The sequence below is a fragment of the Cynocephalus volans genome, chromosome 8, assembly GCF_027409185.1.
Source record: "Cynocephalus volans isolate mCynVol1 chromosome 8, mCynVol1.pri, whole genome shotgun sequence".
In the NCBI taxonomy this organism is placed as follows: domain Eukaryota; kingdom Metazoa; phylum Chordata; class Mammalia; order Dermoptera; family Cynocephalidae; genus Cynocephalus; species Cynocephalus volans.
In genome coordinates, this window is record NC_084467.1 from 89,386,002 (window position 1) to 89,402,757 (window position 16,756).

General features: G+C 41.7%; 1 long non-coding RNA gene across 1 annotated transcript in view; it reads left to right on the plus strand.

The window, feature by feature from the left end:
- The window catches only part of LOC134384640 (uncharacterized), a 54,625-nt gene extending 39,394 nt beyond the window's left edge, over window positions 1–15,231 (plus strand). Inside the window, exon 3 of the long non-coding RNA XR_010024261.1 lies at window positions 9,155–15,231. This is a non-coding gene — a long non-coding RNA (uncharacterized LOC134384640). The remainder of the gene's footprint in view (window positions 1–9,154) is intronic.
- Window positions 15,232–16,756: the final 1,525 nt, after the last annotated feature.

A 16,756-nucleotide genomic window follows, 5' to 3' on the forward strand; every position in this document is an offset into this window, starting at 1 on the left:
GTGGACAAGGAAACAAGAAAAGGGAGGGAGCATTTCCTGAGCATCTACTGCTATACACCAAGTACTGCGTCAGGTGCTTTGCATAAGCCACCTTGTTGATTCCCTGAGTTAAGTATTGTTATTCCCATTTTACAGCCGAGCAAACAGACGGAGTGGGAGAGTTTGGCCAACAGCCAGTCAGGGTGGAACTAGAATTTAGCTGCTTGTCTGATCTCAAAGCCTGCTCTTTCCCCTCTGCGCTCGCTTGGGGAAGGGGCGGTGTCAGATTTAGGAGTGTGGTGAAGAGCTGGAGGGGGGACATCCCAGCTGTCACCAGGGGTCTTATTTATGTGAGGCCATCTAGAGAAGATTTCACAAATGACTCATTTTTTAAAATTGTAAATGGACAACTTATAATTGTATATATTTATGGGGTATATCATGATGTCATAATTTATGAATATAATGTGGAATAATTAATTCAGGCTAATTAATATATCCATCACCTCAAATAGTTACCTTTTGTTGTGAGAACATTTGTACTTTACTCTCAGCAATTTGAAATTTACCATACACTATTATTATCTAAGTTCATAATACTATGCAATAGATTTAAAAAAAAGTATTGCTCCTGTGTAACTGAGATTTTGTATTGTTTAACTATCATCTCCCCATGACCTCCCTGCCACCAGCCTCTATAACCACCATTCTTCTCTCCGTTTCAATGAGTTTGACTTTTTAGGTCCCCCATCTGTGAGATCATGAAGTATTTATCTTTCTGAGCCTGGCTTATATAATTAGAGAACTTAGCATAATCTCTAATTCCATCCATGTTGTTGCAAATGACAGAATTTCCTTCTTTTTAAAGGCTGAACAGTATTCTATTGTGTGTGTGTGCATGTGTATATCACATTTTATCCATCCATCTATTGATGGACACATGTTGGTTCCATATCTTGGCTATTGTGAACAATGCTGCAATGGACATGTGACTGCTGATATCTCTTTGACAAACTGATTTCAATTCTTTGGGGCAAATGTCCAGAACCGAGCTTGCTGGATCATGTGGTAATTATTTTTAGCTTTTTGAGGGACTGCCATACAATTTTCCATAATGGCTGTACTAATTTACATTCCCACCAGCAGCGTACAAGAGTTCCCTTTTCTCCACATTCTTGCCAGCACTTGTTATTTTCTGCCTTTTTGATAATAACCATTTTGACAGACGTGAGATGATATCCCACTCTAGTTTTAATTTGCATCTCCTTAATGATTAGCAATGTTGAACATATTTTTCATATATCTGTTGGCCATTTGGATGTCTTCTTTTAAGAAATGTTTATTCAGGTCCCTTGCCCATTTTTAATTTTTGTTTGTTTGCTTTGTTTTCTTGCTATTGAGGTCTTTGGATTCTATACATATTTTAGGTATTAGCCCCTTATTTGGTATATGGCTTGCAAATATTTTCTCTCAATTTGTAGGCTGTCTCTTCACACTGTTGTTTCCTTTGCTGTGCAGAAGCTTTGTAGTTTGATGTAGTTTTTAGTTGTCTTTTGATTAAAAGATGGGCCTTAGAATTTTGGCATGTACTTCCCAGAAGGAGACAGGGAACTGATTTTAAGGTAGGACAGTCAAAGGAGCCTGGACCCTGTCCTTAGGTCCTGGTTCATGTTCAGTGGGTTGGGGCGTTTTTAAGCACAAGCTGACGAGGCTCAAATACTCTCAAACATTTTCTTATCTAGATCCTTGGACGAGGGGGCAATAAAAACAGAAAGAAAATGCTACTTTTGGAAGTTTAATAAAGAGCAATATTTGTTCCAGACCAGACCGAGGGAGAAACCCTCTTGCAATTCTAAGGACGCCAAAATGCCTCATTTTTAAATTCAGGGGCGGCGGCGAAGCTGTCAGAGAACAGTGCCACCATGTGGCAGAGGAAAGAATAGCCATAGCTGGGAAAACACCAGCAAAGGAGAGTGGACAGCAGCGTGCCTGAGACATTGGGGACCCTGGAGGGAAGGAGGCGACCTGCGGGTGAAAGTATGATGGACAAAGGCTTATTTTTCCAGTGCAATACTGACGGGAGTTCAGTGTAGCCTGGGAGAATAAGGATTATATTGGGATGGTTACCTGAGCCTTTAGTTATTTTTAAACCCAGGGAAGGGAAGATTACTTATAGAAACTGGAGATTGTAGAAGCTCATTCTTTAGACAACTGGGAAAACTTGAATTTAGCGTTTATCCTTGAGTGATACTCATGGACCATAACCAACAACCCCCGACAGCTCAGGAAGCTTAGGAAAGATTTGCCTTGAGTTTAGGGAGTAGAGAGGGCAGAGGTAAAGAAGGAAGCCAGCAACAGAGTATGGGGTTCCAGGAGGCACATGAGGTAGCTGAAGGGACTGGACATTGCTACCCAGAGCCCAGGGTCTCTAAATAAAACCAAGCAGTTCATAGTTGAACTCTAACTATACACCGTGGCTGAAATTGCTGAGCTGGGGATAGTTCACAACCTCACCTCCAGGAAAGTAATCTTGTGGTTTTATTACAGCCAAAATAAACATTTTGCTCTCATTTCCTTATACCTGAGGAGAAAAGCACTGGGATGTGCTTGCATTAGGGATGTCAGATCCGGAGCCTGGTGCCCTTGGTCCTTCCTCAGTGAAATGGTCCTGCTTGTAGCCACTACTGAGTGGATTTCCCTATGTAGACTGGGTGAGCCTGCCCTCCTGCCGCCCCTGCCTACTTTGTAATTATTATTTGGATAGGGGTGAGCATTTGATCCAAGACTGGCTACTGACCTATTAGACTACTGATTAGCCAGAGGTTTCCAGCCAGTTGTATTTCTTCTTTCAGGTGTTTGAAATAGAACATACTGAGACTATTAGATAGTTGGTACCTGGAGATGAAGGGGAAAGGATGCACACAGGGGCTAGGAAGTAGAGTTGATTCCATGAGGTTGGCAAGGGTCCATGTGTAGTTATCAGGGAGAGGAAAAGCAGGAGCTGGCAAAGACTTTCTGCCAGCAACTCTATGGTCTAAGAAAAAGATGGAGATGGTTGATGGTCCCTAGAATTGCCTTAGTTTCTGATGGCTTCTTAGTTGCAGTTCTAGTTCTACTCCACATATATATTTATAAACAAACTTATTTTCTGAGGTAAATTGAATGAGTCTCTTCCTTGCAATAGAGAGTAAGGGTCAAGCAGAAATAAAGGCAAAGGCAGGAATTCTTGAGATCATAGGCCAGGAAGGCCTCCAAGTCCTTGGGGGATGAGGACACAGGACCCTCAAATGGTAACACTAACATCTTAACAGCGCCATAGCACTCGAAGGGCTGCAGACATGCTATCGCTGTCATTTCATTTGGTCCTTATACTGACCTCAGAGGAGAGAAGAGCAGGCATTATTCTTGTCCTCACTTCACTCATGAGAATAGTTGTGCTCAGGGGTTTAATGAGTTACTCTCAGCCATGTAAATGATGATTGGCAGAGAAGTGTTAAATTTGGCCTAGAGCTGCCTCTGTACTGAGTTCCTACCTATTGAACTGAAACCTAATTTAGTATGTAAACAAACGGCAACCGAACTTAAGAGTATATTGTAATAAATAGTCTCAGCCAATCATAGCAGCTGAGCTTCAGCCAATCACAAGCTGCTGACTGATCAGACCGTGTCCCTGTAAGGCAAATTCTTCATCACACCGTGCCCAAATAAGGCACATGCTGGGCTGAAACCCATCAAGCTGTTTCTGTATGTCACTTCCTTTTTTAAAAAAAAAGCTGAAACGTAGTTGATTGTTCATATCTGTGGGATACAGAACTGAATATCAATACCTGGCCACTTCCTTTTTCTGTCTAGAAATACTGCTGTCCCATGTCATTAGGTGGAACTCTCTGAACCTTTCCTGCTTCTGAGTACTGCCTGATTCATAAATCATTCTTTGCTCAAATAAACTCTGCTAAATTTAACTTGTCAAAAGTTTTCCTTTTAACAGTTTGACTTGAACCTAGGTCTCTCCACTCTAATCACCTGGTTTTTCTCATCAGACCAGGCCTCTTGTCTAGGATTGTACATCAGAATCACCTGTGGTGCTTGTGGTCCTTATGCCCGAGCCTTAACCTTGAGATTCTAATATGTTTAATTTGGGGAATGGACCTGAGAATTTGTGTTTTTTAAAGGTCTTCAGGTGAATGTAAGGTACATCCCTCAATGAAAACCACTGTCTTAGACAATGAAGACTCAGCAGCTCCATCATGCTGCCCACAGCTGGCTTACAACCTTTAGCCTTGAGAAAGTTCTATAGCCTGGAGGGAGAGATTAAGCAATTATTTCTTGGTATATTTAGAGTGTCTAGGGGAAGACTTGAACCATGGTGGTGTTGAGGGATGATGTGGGGCCTTTTATCCTCATAATCTCCATGAACTGCATATTCTTTGTTAAGGACAATTAAAACAATGCTATGTATTATGTGGACTCAATTTTTATTTTATTTTATTTAATTTTTTAAATTTTATTTTGTCGATATACATTGTGGCTGATTATTGCTCCCCATCACCAAAACCTCCCTCCCTTCTCCCTCCCCCCCGCCCCCCCAACAATGTCCTTTCTGTTTGCTTGTCGTATCAACTTCAAATAATTGTGGTTGTTATATCTTCTTCTTCCCCCCCCCCCGGTTTGTGTGTGTGTGTGTGTGTGTGTGTGTGTGAATTTATATATTAATTTTTAGCTCCCACCAATAAGTGAGAACATGTGGTATTTCTCTTTCTGTGCCTGACTTGTTTCACTTAATATAATTCTCTCAAGGTCCGTCCATGTTGTTGCAAATGGCAGTATTTCATTCGTTTTTATAGCTGAGTAGTATTCCATTGTGTAGATGTACCACATTTTCCGTATTCACTCATCTGATGATGGGCATTTGGGCTGGTTCCAACTCTTGGCTATTGTAAAGAGTGTTGCGATAAACATTGGGAAACAGGTATACCTTCGACTTGATGATTTCCATTCCTCTGGGTATATTCCCAACAGTGGGATAGCTGGGTCATATGGCAGATCTATCTGCAATTTTTTGAGGAACCTCCATACCATTTTCCATAGAGGCTGCACCATTTTGCAGTCCTACCAACAATGGATGAGAGTTCCTTTTTCTCCGCAACCTCGCCAGCATTTATCGTTCAGAGTCTTTTGGATTTTAGCCATCCTAACTGGGGTTAGATGGTATCTCAATGTGGTTTTGATTTGCATTTCCCGGATGCTGAGTGATGTTGAGCATTTTTTCATATGTCTGTTGGCCATTTGGATATCTTCCTTAGAGAAATGCCTATTTAGCTCTTTTGCCCATTTTTTAATTGGGTTGCTTGTTTTCTTCTTGTAAAGTTGTTTGAGTTCCTTATATATTCTGGATATTAATCCTTTGTCAGATGTATATTTTGCAAATATTTTCTCCCACTCTGTTGGTTGTCTTTTAACTCTTTTAATTGTTTCTTTTGCTGTGCAGAAGCTTTTTAGTTTGATATAATCCCATTTGTTTATTTTTCCTTTGGTTGCCCGTGCTTTTGGGGTCGTATTCATGAAGTCTGTGCCCAGTCCTATTTCCTGAAGTGTTTCTCCTATGTTTTCTTTAAGAAGTTTTATTGTCTCAGGGTGTATATTTAAATCCTTAATCCATTTTGAGTTGATTTTAGTATACGGCGAGAGGTATGGATCTAGTTTCATTATCCTGCATATGGGTATCCAGTTATCCCAGCACCATTTGCTGAAGAGGCAGGTGGACTGAATTTTTAGAAAAATATGCTATATTTAAAACTTGTTAGGAACATACGAGGGTACTTCAAAAAGTTCATAAAAAAATCTTTCCATGAACTTTTTGAAGTATCCTCATATTATCTACCTCCAAACCATGGACTTGTTCTGCAAATGTAGCTCCCTTTTCAGGTAGATTTCTAATTACTAAACTTCTATGTATAAATCCTGAAGCTGTCAGAAAGGCTTACATGGCGTTGGGTTAGGGACACTGTCAGAATCCTGCCAATGTAGCCAATTGTATTGCTAAGTGACTATGCTAATTCTATGGCTAGGCAATTCATAACTAAAGCCAAAATGTTTCATTATTTTAGTTACACTAAGTTTTCCATTTGTATTGTCAGAGCTAGGAGTTAGGGCCCAAAGACCCTTCAAACCCATTGTACAGACTGGGTCACAGACCCCTCACATGCCAGGCTGGGTCACCAGACCCCTCACACGCAGGTCCACACTGGGTAATTGGGAAAGATCCCGGGAGCTGTTGGCAGATGACACTGAGCTCAGTCCTCAGCTTCCTTGGAGGCGGCGGCTTACAGCAGATCTTAGGGCAGATCCAGCAGCAGCGGAAATGGCAGCCTCCCCATGGGCCCCCCAGGGGGCATCCCGGGGGCAGGGGGACCTGTGGATCAGAGCCACTCATCCTTTATACTTAAGTCTGATAACCCAGGACACCTGGGCACACATACACACTTTACATTAGACAAGCAAGGAACACCTGGGCACATGTGCATATTTATATCAGTGCTCGGCAAGATTCCGAACCCCTTGAGGGACCCTGACTACTTACTTTTCATTTTCCCAACACATGGGATGCTGAAAGAGGAATTATTTCAGTAGTGAGTGAAAAGACAAAATAATCTGAGAGAGAACTCCAGGAGTCCTGGCTGCAAGCCCTTCTTGATCTGGCACCAGGCTGGAGCTCCAAGGGCCTGGGGACCTGCCTGGGCAGAGGCTGTGGAAGAACAGTGTCTCCCAGGTGCAGTCATCTTAGGAAACTGCCCCAACCATGATCAAGGTTCACAGAAAATATAAGGAGATGGTGGGATTAAAGCAGAGACCATCCATTTGGATCTTCCTCCAAATGGCTCTCCTAATTTTGCTGCTGTATTGTCATTTGCCCCCACCACTGAGCAGCCCTGCATCTTAAATCGTAAGGCTGACTTAGTTCTGTGAAAGATTTCCAGCAGGAGAAACTTTTAGGAGGAAAAGGCAGAAGTTAGGTGAATAGGAGGACACTGAATCTCTCAACATTTAGGAGGTCAGTTTGCTTGGGTCCAAAGGGGGTGTAGCAAACCTGAAAGGACATTTGCTCCACAGGAGACGGGACAAAGGACAAATTGTGCCATTAGAGTAGAGAGGACATCCTGAGGAGAGCTTGGAGGGGATGTTAGAATCTAAAAGCCATACCTAGGATGTTAGTTTTAGAAAATGGGAATTCATTAAGACAAAAAGTAGCTGTTAGTCTTGAGTGTGAGCTCAGCCATGAACCTGGGCTCAGAAACCCGATTTGGAAAGAGGTAACTTTGTGCTGGGCACCTTGAGTTCGAAGGCTGGCCTCTGGGCTTCCCCTCACTCTCCTTGAAACTACACTTACCTCCTAATGTGCTAGGAATAAAAGAATGAGTAAAAAAGCAACATTTCAATTTTCACCACTGATTTTAAACATTAGAGAGCAAATGGCTGGCTGACTTTTGAAGTACAAAACTCTGTCCTTATGTAGTTAATTGGAATATTAAGTCATAGCAAATGCTGCTTCCTAGGAGTCCTACCTGATCTGGATTGAACTTTCAAATGGCAAAATCTGCTTGAGTTATTCTGCTTATGTAAGATATGACCCTGAAAGTGGATAGATTGCTATGTAAAAGTATAGTCTTACGGTATATTTTTATTTCTCTAGTGATTAAGACTCATGATTTGCCAGTGTTATCAAGTGTCCAGTATTAATAAATAGAAGCAGTTGGACTTAATGGCTCATCTCTTTAGAAACGAGAATATCTGACTTCTTGGTAGGTAAGGACATTAGGGGCTGAATTTTTAATTTTAATTTTTGTGTGAATAATTTACGTAATGGGATTTTAGGAGTGGATTTCTATGTCACTTGAAATATGCTTAGTAATTTACCAGGGGACAAGTCATGATATAGGTAGGTCGGAAGGAGGGTTCTCCTATTATGATTCTTTTTTTTTTGGAAGGTTAATATTTGTTTAACCTATCTGAGTTAGTTATTCAATGACCAGGAGCATAGAGAATTATTTGACCTTAGAAGACCAGACAGTAGGAACCAGAGAGCTAGATGGAATCCTCAGCAACCTCCAGCATCCTGAACCAGGAGAGCACCTTGATTTTATGAAGGTGCTGGTGACAGGTGTGTAACATAGGAGTGTAGGACAACCAGGAGCATGGGCTGCCCTAGACAGTTGCAGCAGAGGTGGTGGCCTGTGCAGAAGGAGAAGCTTCATGGAGAGAAGGCACATGTGCCAATATACTTGTACTTGCCGCAGGCTGACTGTCTTCAGACTGGTCTGTTTCCAGTTGCATTGGGAAAACTGAGTCTCATAAGCTACCTGCATTTCTGTATTTTGCATGAGGGTAATTGCAATAATTATAATACAACTCTAAATATCACTTTTTAGGTTTTTTTTGGTTTTCATAAGAAAGTCTTGCTGGCATTAATGAGAGGACAAATTAATCATCTGTAATCTTCCAGGCAAAAAAAAAAATGATTCAGGGCAGATGGAATTTCGCCAGTGAGATAGCTTGGTTCTGCCCGACCAGACACCATTTCTTTTGAATAAGAGTTTGTGATTTGCCTGCAAGGGGGCTTTGAAAGTTAGAGAGGTACTTAGAGGTGCTATTTTCCTTTGGTTAGACTCCTAAAATAATATAGGAACATCCTGGAAAACGGGTTATGAAGATGTCGGGGGCTTAGAACCCAAAGTTACTGGGGATGTCATGGTACTCTGGTCATCAATCCAGACTCTGGAAGTACTGGAGTCTTGACTTTGGTATTTAATTTTAAAAAGTAATCATGACAGAGCCAGTTGCATGCAGTGCCAAGCTTAGTAGAAGAGGGACCATTGTCCGTCTAGCTACATGACTAGGGGCCAGTACTATCCAATTCATGTTGGGCAAAAATTCATATAATAGCTGATATTCACTGCATGTTTACTTTGCTAAGAACTACGTTAAAGCAAAGTCAGTTACATAAAAGCTCTGGGAGGTAGCTCATTCAAAAGCATGCAGCTAGCAAACGATAGAGTTGAGACCAGTGCACTGACTGGTCTGAATCCAAAACCTCTCATGATGTTCAGTTAGCAATGAACAGAAGTCTTTTGAATCTCTTTTCAGTCTCTAACCATTTCTGTCTCTGGTCTCTCCCCAGCAAGAAGAACCAATGCTAGAAGTGAGAGAGAAGAGCGTAAATTTGTTTCTGGAGAAGCCCAAACACAGAACAAAATGAGTAACAAGGGAGCACAATTCAGATGAAGAGTTGGGTAGAGCATCTATGTCGAGACACCTGGTGGCCCACTTCAGCTCCAAAGGGACAGTTCTGTGGGGCTTCTCTTGCTGTTTCGGCCTGCAAGCTTTCAGTTTCCTGTGACTTGAGTTCAGCATCTGACAAAGCCCAGTATTCACGATGGAAATTAAGTACAAAGGCTCAGTGAACAGATGTTCCTTTCTGCCTTGAAGGAAGATAAACATGTAGTTTAATAGACCGAAACATATGTATTGGATTCTTCAGAGGTTAAGCATATGGATTCTCTCTGCCCCCTCTAAATAGATCTTGTTTATCTAAAGCCTTGCTCTTGATTGCCATGAAATGCAGGTGACAGCCTTTGCCTTTCTCAGCCCCACTAAATGGCAGGTGCTGTGGTTCTTTAACCTGTCTCTATTGGTCCAGGACCTGGAGTCAGACTTGACTATGCATTTGGGACATCAGGAAGTGGTCTTTCTCTCGGAGGCTCACTATCTTTGGAGTAAGCAGGGTATATGTGAGTCTCCCAGGCCTCAGGATTCTTTTATTTCCCTCACCCTCACCCCATGCATGTGGCCTGTTTCCAGATTGCACCCCAGTTACCCTGCCGGGGCAGACATCGTCTAACTCTTGAGGGTCTGGACCTGTCTTCTATACTCTCAAATCCTGTTTAGACCTTGCTCTAAAATCTAACATCAATTGGAAATAGTATTTTTCCATCTGTCAGACTCTTCCACATCCTACCAGAGCAAAGCCCTTTGAGCTCTGAGCTTGCTCTGTGGAATTACTTTCTGGCCTGTGATTTGGACTATTAGCCACCTTTGCCTTGAGTGGTCAGTTCAGTAATTTGCTTCTCTCTCCTTTGTATCTTTTCTTGTTTCTTTCTTCTTTCCCCTTACTACCCCCCTCTGGTCTTTTCCCCACTAATCTCTTATTTCAAACTTGTGTGACTCCTTCACTCATTGGTTATTTTTGAGAGCTCCTCTTTCCACGTGTGCTAGGTCTGATGGATCAAAGATGAGCAAGCAACTCACTGTCTCACAAGCAACTCACTGTCTAAGGAGCAGTTAGACTCCTGACTACATGGTCACAATAAAGCTTGGTAAAGCACAAGGATAGATATATGTGTGAACACAAGATTACAGGTGGGGAGGGACATATAACTCAGTAACCCATATGATGCAAGAAGGACTTTTGGATGTTAAAGGATGGGATGGATATCATGCAAAGGAGACTCCAGATAGAGAACAAGTGTGAGCAAAGGCTTGGAAATAAAAATAGCATGTTGTATGTAAGGAGTGATAAGCATTTTTATGATGTTAGAGAGTAAAGATAAGTCAGGGAATAATGAAGAATAAAATTAGAAAGGTAGGTGGGAGCCATATTATGAAGAGCTTTGTAGATAGGATGACCATATCATTTTTGCTAAACCAGACACTTAAGTGGTGGAAGAAGTATCATTAATAATTATTCTAGGACAGAAAATAAAAACTAGGACTCAGAAAAACTGGGACATATCTTCACCCTATTTCTATGACAATTAGGGAGCTTGGACTTATGCTGCAAGCAGTGGGTATTTGTTGAAGCGTTTTGAGTTTGTGGATGCGGTATCTGCTCACCCTTCCTGCTGAAGGTAGACATCTCCTTTGGGACAGTTGTTCCCTTCTACAGTACCAGGTGGGTCAAGGCTGTGTGTATGACCCAGCCTCTGCCAAGTGGATGCTCTGGCCCAAGACTTTTCATTCTGGAGGTGAAAAGGGAAGAGTCCATGAGCATGGTGGTGAACTATGGCACCTCCCGAGGTGGTGGTGTCTAGAGCAGAGTTCTAAGCAGACCATTCCTGTGGCCCAGTCTTGGCTGTGCATGGCCTCCCTTGATATATGTTTGTCTTCTGAGCCTGGTTCTCTAGGCTGCACATGGATTCTCTGACTTCTCTGTGATCTTTCCAGCACATTCCTTCTCTAATTAAGTAAGCCAGAGTTGGTGTCTCTTTTGTGCAATTGAGAACATTCATTTGTAAAGTGAAGTCACAGCTCAGGCTTGTTTTGGTTGAATCACCCAGGCAGTTGTGCATAGGGTAAAATTGAGGCAGGCAATTGAACGCACTGCCATCACAGGCTGGAATGGTCCTTCTGCCATGTTCTGAGAGGAGCTATTAAGACCGTTCACAATCATCTTCCTCCCCGAGCAAACCGCAATGAGAACAAGGCCCTCCCACTTGTGTCCTTCTTGGAGGCCTTGAAGAACCACAAAGAATGACAATGGGCAGGAGGTGACCCCGGCTGGCCCTCCATTGGGCACATTACTAGCACAGGGTGGGGACTGTAATAGAGGACTGGGGACGTTTGGCATGAACTTTTCAAAGCTCAAATTGTGCCGGCCATAAAGAAAAGGCACAACAGTCTTGCAGTCTCCAGGGCTGCTCCTTATGTGAGTAGTAATTTCTCTTCAAGAAGATGGGATGGAAAGCTGCATTAAGTAAGTATAAGTAAAGACACCGTTTTGATCCGATCTTTAAAGGATTGGCTTAAAAAAATTCAGTGTATGTTTTCTGAACTTGTCTTAATTAGGAAAATTACTGGAGCTGTGCTTCCCACAGTTTTCCTTGTGGTTTATGCATACCCTTTGTAATCTGTTAAGGTGTATGGCATTACCAGGCATTTGAAGCCCCAGATTTAATCAATAGTCATTTCCCTGCTTCAGCAATTTTGCATAGTACTGTGTCTGTTAAGCAGTATTTTAGTGCATTGTCTGACCTTTGCCTCTTAGACTGTACTTCCTAATTGTAACTCCTCCCATTTTGCTGATATATATCTAAGGACAAAGGCTTTAATAGCACTTGTGAAATTTCCCCAAAGAATCACAGAAAAATGTCCTAATGTGTGGAAATCAGTGTTGTCCATGAGTTTGGATCTGGGCAGAGTTTGGGCTGGCAGTCTGTGCCTTCTCTTGCTACATAACCCCTTAAAAAAAAAAAAATGTTAAAGCATCCCAAATGTGCTATTTAGGATTCTGGCTCACCCCTGGGCACAATCCAAGTTTTGGACTGGCTAGGCCATCAGATCTGAGGAAAATCATTTGATTTCTCCACATGCTCATGTTTTCCTGTTGAAAAGCTGTGCTGATAATCCAGGCTGTCTCACTGACAAACTCTCCTAGTGGCGGAAGTCTAAATCTTAAGGGACCCATGGGGATGGGGATTTTCTCATGGCACACCATTCTTGTTAGCATTGTAAGTGCTCAGACCCTTGTGCTGTTTGTCAGTAGATCTGCATCTGGGAGGATATTAAGAGGCCCATCCAAGTGGCCTTTGTCACCTCTCTGAGTCAAATGGGAAAGAAACACTAGGCTAGCAGATTTGGCAACTGATAGGCTTTATTTCCAGAGCAACTTCTCAGTATGAGTCATACCTGGGAGTTTGATAGGTCACCTTGCTCTCAGCTCCGAAGTGAGAATTTTGCTCATGGGTGTGCCTCCAGTTCAGTCAAGCTAATGTTTGAGCTGCCGTAATAGCCTCCCTGATCATAACTATGTCTCCATGTCTCCCTTCTCTGACTTTGATTCCCCTTTTTGTTTCTAAGCTCAGCTTGGCCCTTTCCCTATGACATCTCTATTTTTTCCAAATATGACTCCCTGACCTTCATCTGACTTGGTTCTTTAGTCCTGTCTGCCCATGGAGCACAAAGCCTGGAGCTAGGCCTGTAGAGCCAGAAACAACTCATTTCACTGGGAAAGGTCTCATTGCTTCCCTCCCAGTCCTGCTGGCTCCAGCACTTTTGTCATTGTATTGTCTCAGAGGCATTTCTCATGCTCATACCCTCAGAAGCTTATACACTGGGCTGGAATCATGGCATTTGCTGTGAACAAAAAGTATTGGAAAGTGGGACGAGGAAGACCAGCTATGTGACCTTGACCAGATTCTTTAACATCTCTAAGCCTGGGAATATTCATTCTAAAATAAGAATAATGTGAATACATTGTTGAGAAGATTCAGTAAAATCATATAATGGTACTTCAAAAAGTTCATGGAAAGATTCATATTATCTTTTAGTTCTATTTTTCCATGAACTTTTAAAAGTACTTTTGTATATAAAATTCTCAGAAGTGTCAAGAACTGTGAAAGAGTGGAGGTTCTATGCTACTTGTGAGCTGATAAGTTAGCCTGCTGCACTTTCATGGATGCTGGCAAAAGACGAAAGAGAAAAGTGACTTTATTGCTCAAGCTCAGTGACCTGAGCTCTACTTCCCATGAGGCAAAGCGATGAGGGCCAGATGATGCCTGCACATGTAGTGGGTTGCATTACAGAAAGAAACTCTGATCTTAGGGAACCCCAATTTTTTATAATGGGCAGTAAGGAAAACTTTTCCTTTACTTGGGAAGAAGACAATCTATCTTCCAAGTCCTTTAGCTATATAAACATCGTAGGAAAAACAATCTAGAACTAAAGCAGCCCAGGGCCTCTGTTTGCAAGATGTGCAGGAATGCAAAAGAACTGTTGAGAATTGTTTCCCACAACACAGTACGTGGCATCTGATAAGCTCAATGAATTTTAGCTGTCGTTATTATTAATAAAGTACTTAATGTAGTACCTAGCATATAATAAGTTCTTAGCACAATGGTGGCTATAAAGAGCTGGACCTTTCTTGAAAATAATGGGACTCAATTTCTGCCAGTGAGCCACTGAATGTATATTCAGAACCGATTTCAGAGTCTGATACACAGTAGACATTCAATATTTATTACTGAATAAGTAAATAATATATTATTTCATAGTGATAACACTTTGAAAATTGCACTATCCAAATGTAGGATGTGATTATCAGGCTGCAAATCATGTATCTTTTTCTTCTCTCCCTTCTATCATGCAATTTTTTCCCCAGAATATTTTGCTTATAGTAGGCTCTTACAAATAGTGTTTGAAAGATTAATAGCAAAATAAATAAAATGCACAGACCATCCTCAAATTTTGATTATAGCGGTGTGTTACACTGCTTTCCCACCACATACAGTATCTACCTGATGAAAAGGTGAAGTAATTAGGATTTTAAATTTCTCTCCATACTCGGGTGGAGGTACTGTAAAATGGTCAAATGTATTCCTTGCCATGCTCTTGTGAAAGTTCTGAGAATATTAAAATGGCTAAAAAGGTAAACAGCAAGAGAGAGTAGAATTAAAAATATAAATAACACATAAACTGGATAAGCAGCTTTAGAATAAATTGAAAGTTGACATAAGCTCAGGAATAGAACTCTTATTATTTTTCCCATGGCAGTTTACCAAAATTCATCTGCATTTCACAATGAAAAATATTCACCAAATCATTCCTAGGCATAAATCTTCTTAATTTCTGAAATTAAAATCTCCAGAGAAAACTCGGGAGTCACATGAAACCGATGGCTCAAGCCTAGTCGGTGTTTCCCATTGTCTGGTTTTAAAGAAGGGCCTGTTTGGCTGGGGTCAGAGAAGAGTCACAGGCTGATGATGGAAGATTTGGGTGGTGGGAGAAGAGGCCAGGAATAGGGTGAGAGCAGGACAGCAGAGGGCAGTAGGCTTGTTTCTCCCCACAGGCCTTTCCTGTGTCTCTGGGAAGGTCTTTGTCTGCTGATGTCCAGATTCCCTTGTCTGCAAATCAGGGAAGGTGCTGCTGTGTACTTTAAAGAAGTGGAAATGGATGTGCTGAGGTCAAGCACAGAAGGTCAGACTGATATTATTATTGCACAGTTTTGGTATTCATAAGGTCACGGTACCAGGCTGCTGTCTGTCAGTTTGGTTAGATTTTTGGGGATCCTGAGGCAAGTAATGAATTAAAAAGTAATAATGTTCTGTGGACCACCTGCTGTTCTTTAAACCAGAGTTAAATTTCCTTCGATAATTTCTTTTCTATTAATAATTTTTTCCTCTGTTGAGAACTCTTTGAAAAACTGCTGACTTGGCAGCTGAAAATATTTTCTTGGCAAGCCCTTTGAAACTGTAATTGTATTAAAGTGCCTTTTTCTCATTTTTCCCTTTAAATAACTTTTTTTTTTTGGTTCTCTGTTGGAAAAATAATAATAAATGGCGCATCTCTATCTTCAACTCATCATTGTTTTTGAACCTTTAGAGGTCAGTGAAATTCTCCATTGTGAGGGATTTTAGCCTTAGATCAACAGCACGTCAGGAAGCATTAGCAAGGCACAACACTGAGTGCATCTGTGGATGGGTCTGGTGTCTTAGCTAGTCATCAAGTATAAATGAGCTGCCAGCAAACCAGCTTCAGAACAAGAGTTCTTAATTCCAGCCATCCCCACTGTGCGTTTAGGCTCCAGGGACACAAATACAATATGCCAATTATGGTAACATTTTCTGACCTCAGCTTATCAAGAAATACAAAATTTCATGTTCAATATTTTGTGGAGCCACTATTTCAAAACTGATTTTTAGGCAATGGATATTTGTGATTCTTTTGGCCTCCAGTGGGAATTCATGGTTAGGAAGAGCAGTATATCTTTCTTGATGTCTCTCTTGGATAAATAAAAAGAATATAGGAGGCTGCTTTCTGGTTGGCCTGAAGGTCTCTCCCTGGCATCTGGACTCATTTTGTGCTGCCTCTCCAGGGAGTATGGTTGGCCTAGTGATCCTGGGGGAGAGAACCACAGAATCATGGAATTGGAGCATTGCAAATAGGAGCATTACTCCTCATTTGTAAGTCATTCCTGATTCAGGCCAAGGAACTGCGGCTCTTGATGAGGCTGTGGAAATGACTGGTGTTTTCCTCTGGCCTTGAGGATTAGTGTCCCACAGAGAAGCGATTTTTCCATCGTGCAGTCAGTGCTTGATGGGAGCCCTGACAAAGTGGCAGCTGAACAGGAGCCTGAGGAAAACCCAACAGAGCTTGTGTTTGTTACAAAATACTGAATTGCTAAGTGCTAAATGAGATTTCTTCCATTTCCTGTTTTCTGGCTGAAGGGAAACAAATGCATCCTCAAATAGTGGGTGGGATTAGAATTAGAGGGTAGAATGAAGGGCAGTCGGAGATTCTGCATCAAAGAGCAGGGGCCAACCCAAGGGCTGTGTGATCCTAAGGCAAGTCACACAAGGGGATGGTGGCCAGTTACTTATTCTACCCAATATTCTTATGTAGTTTTTACTTAGCTAAAAGCAATGTTGAGTTCAGGTCTTTGCACTGCCATTCTATAGTTGGGTAGCTTTGGGCAAATTATTTAACTACTCTGTGCTTCAGTTTCTTGAGAAAAATAATACTTTGCTGGGTTGTTTAAAGATAAATTGGATGTGTAATGCTTCTGGTGCCTAGCAATGCTCAATTAATGTGTCCACCCTTTCCATTCTTACCCATATCTTAATGGCCAATCATATCAGTCATACTAGACGGGTCCTCCAGAAGCCCATTCTCTATCCCACTTAGAATGGGGCACCAAAACTGTTGCTCTGGACTTCAGAAGAAGCGCTAGCTAGCTTCAAGTAACTACCAGACATTTCAAGTAGTGTAAATAGTTAGGAGCTAGCAATAT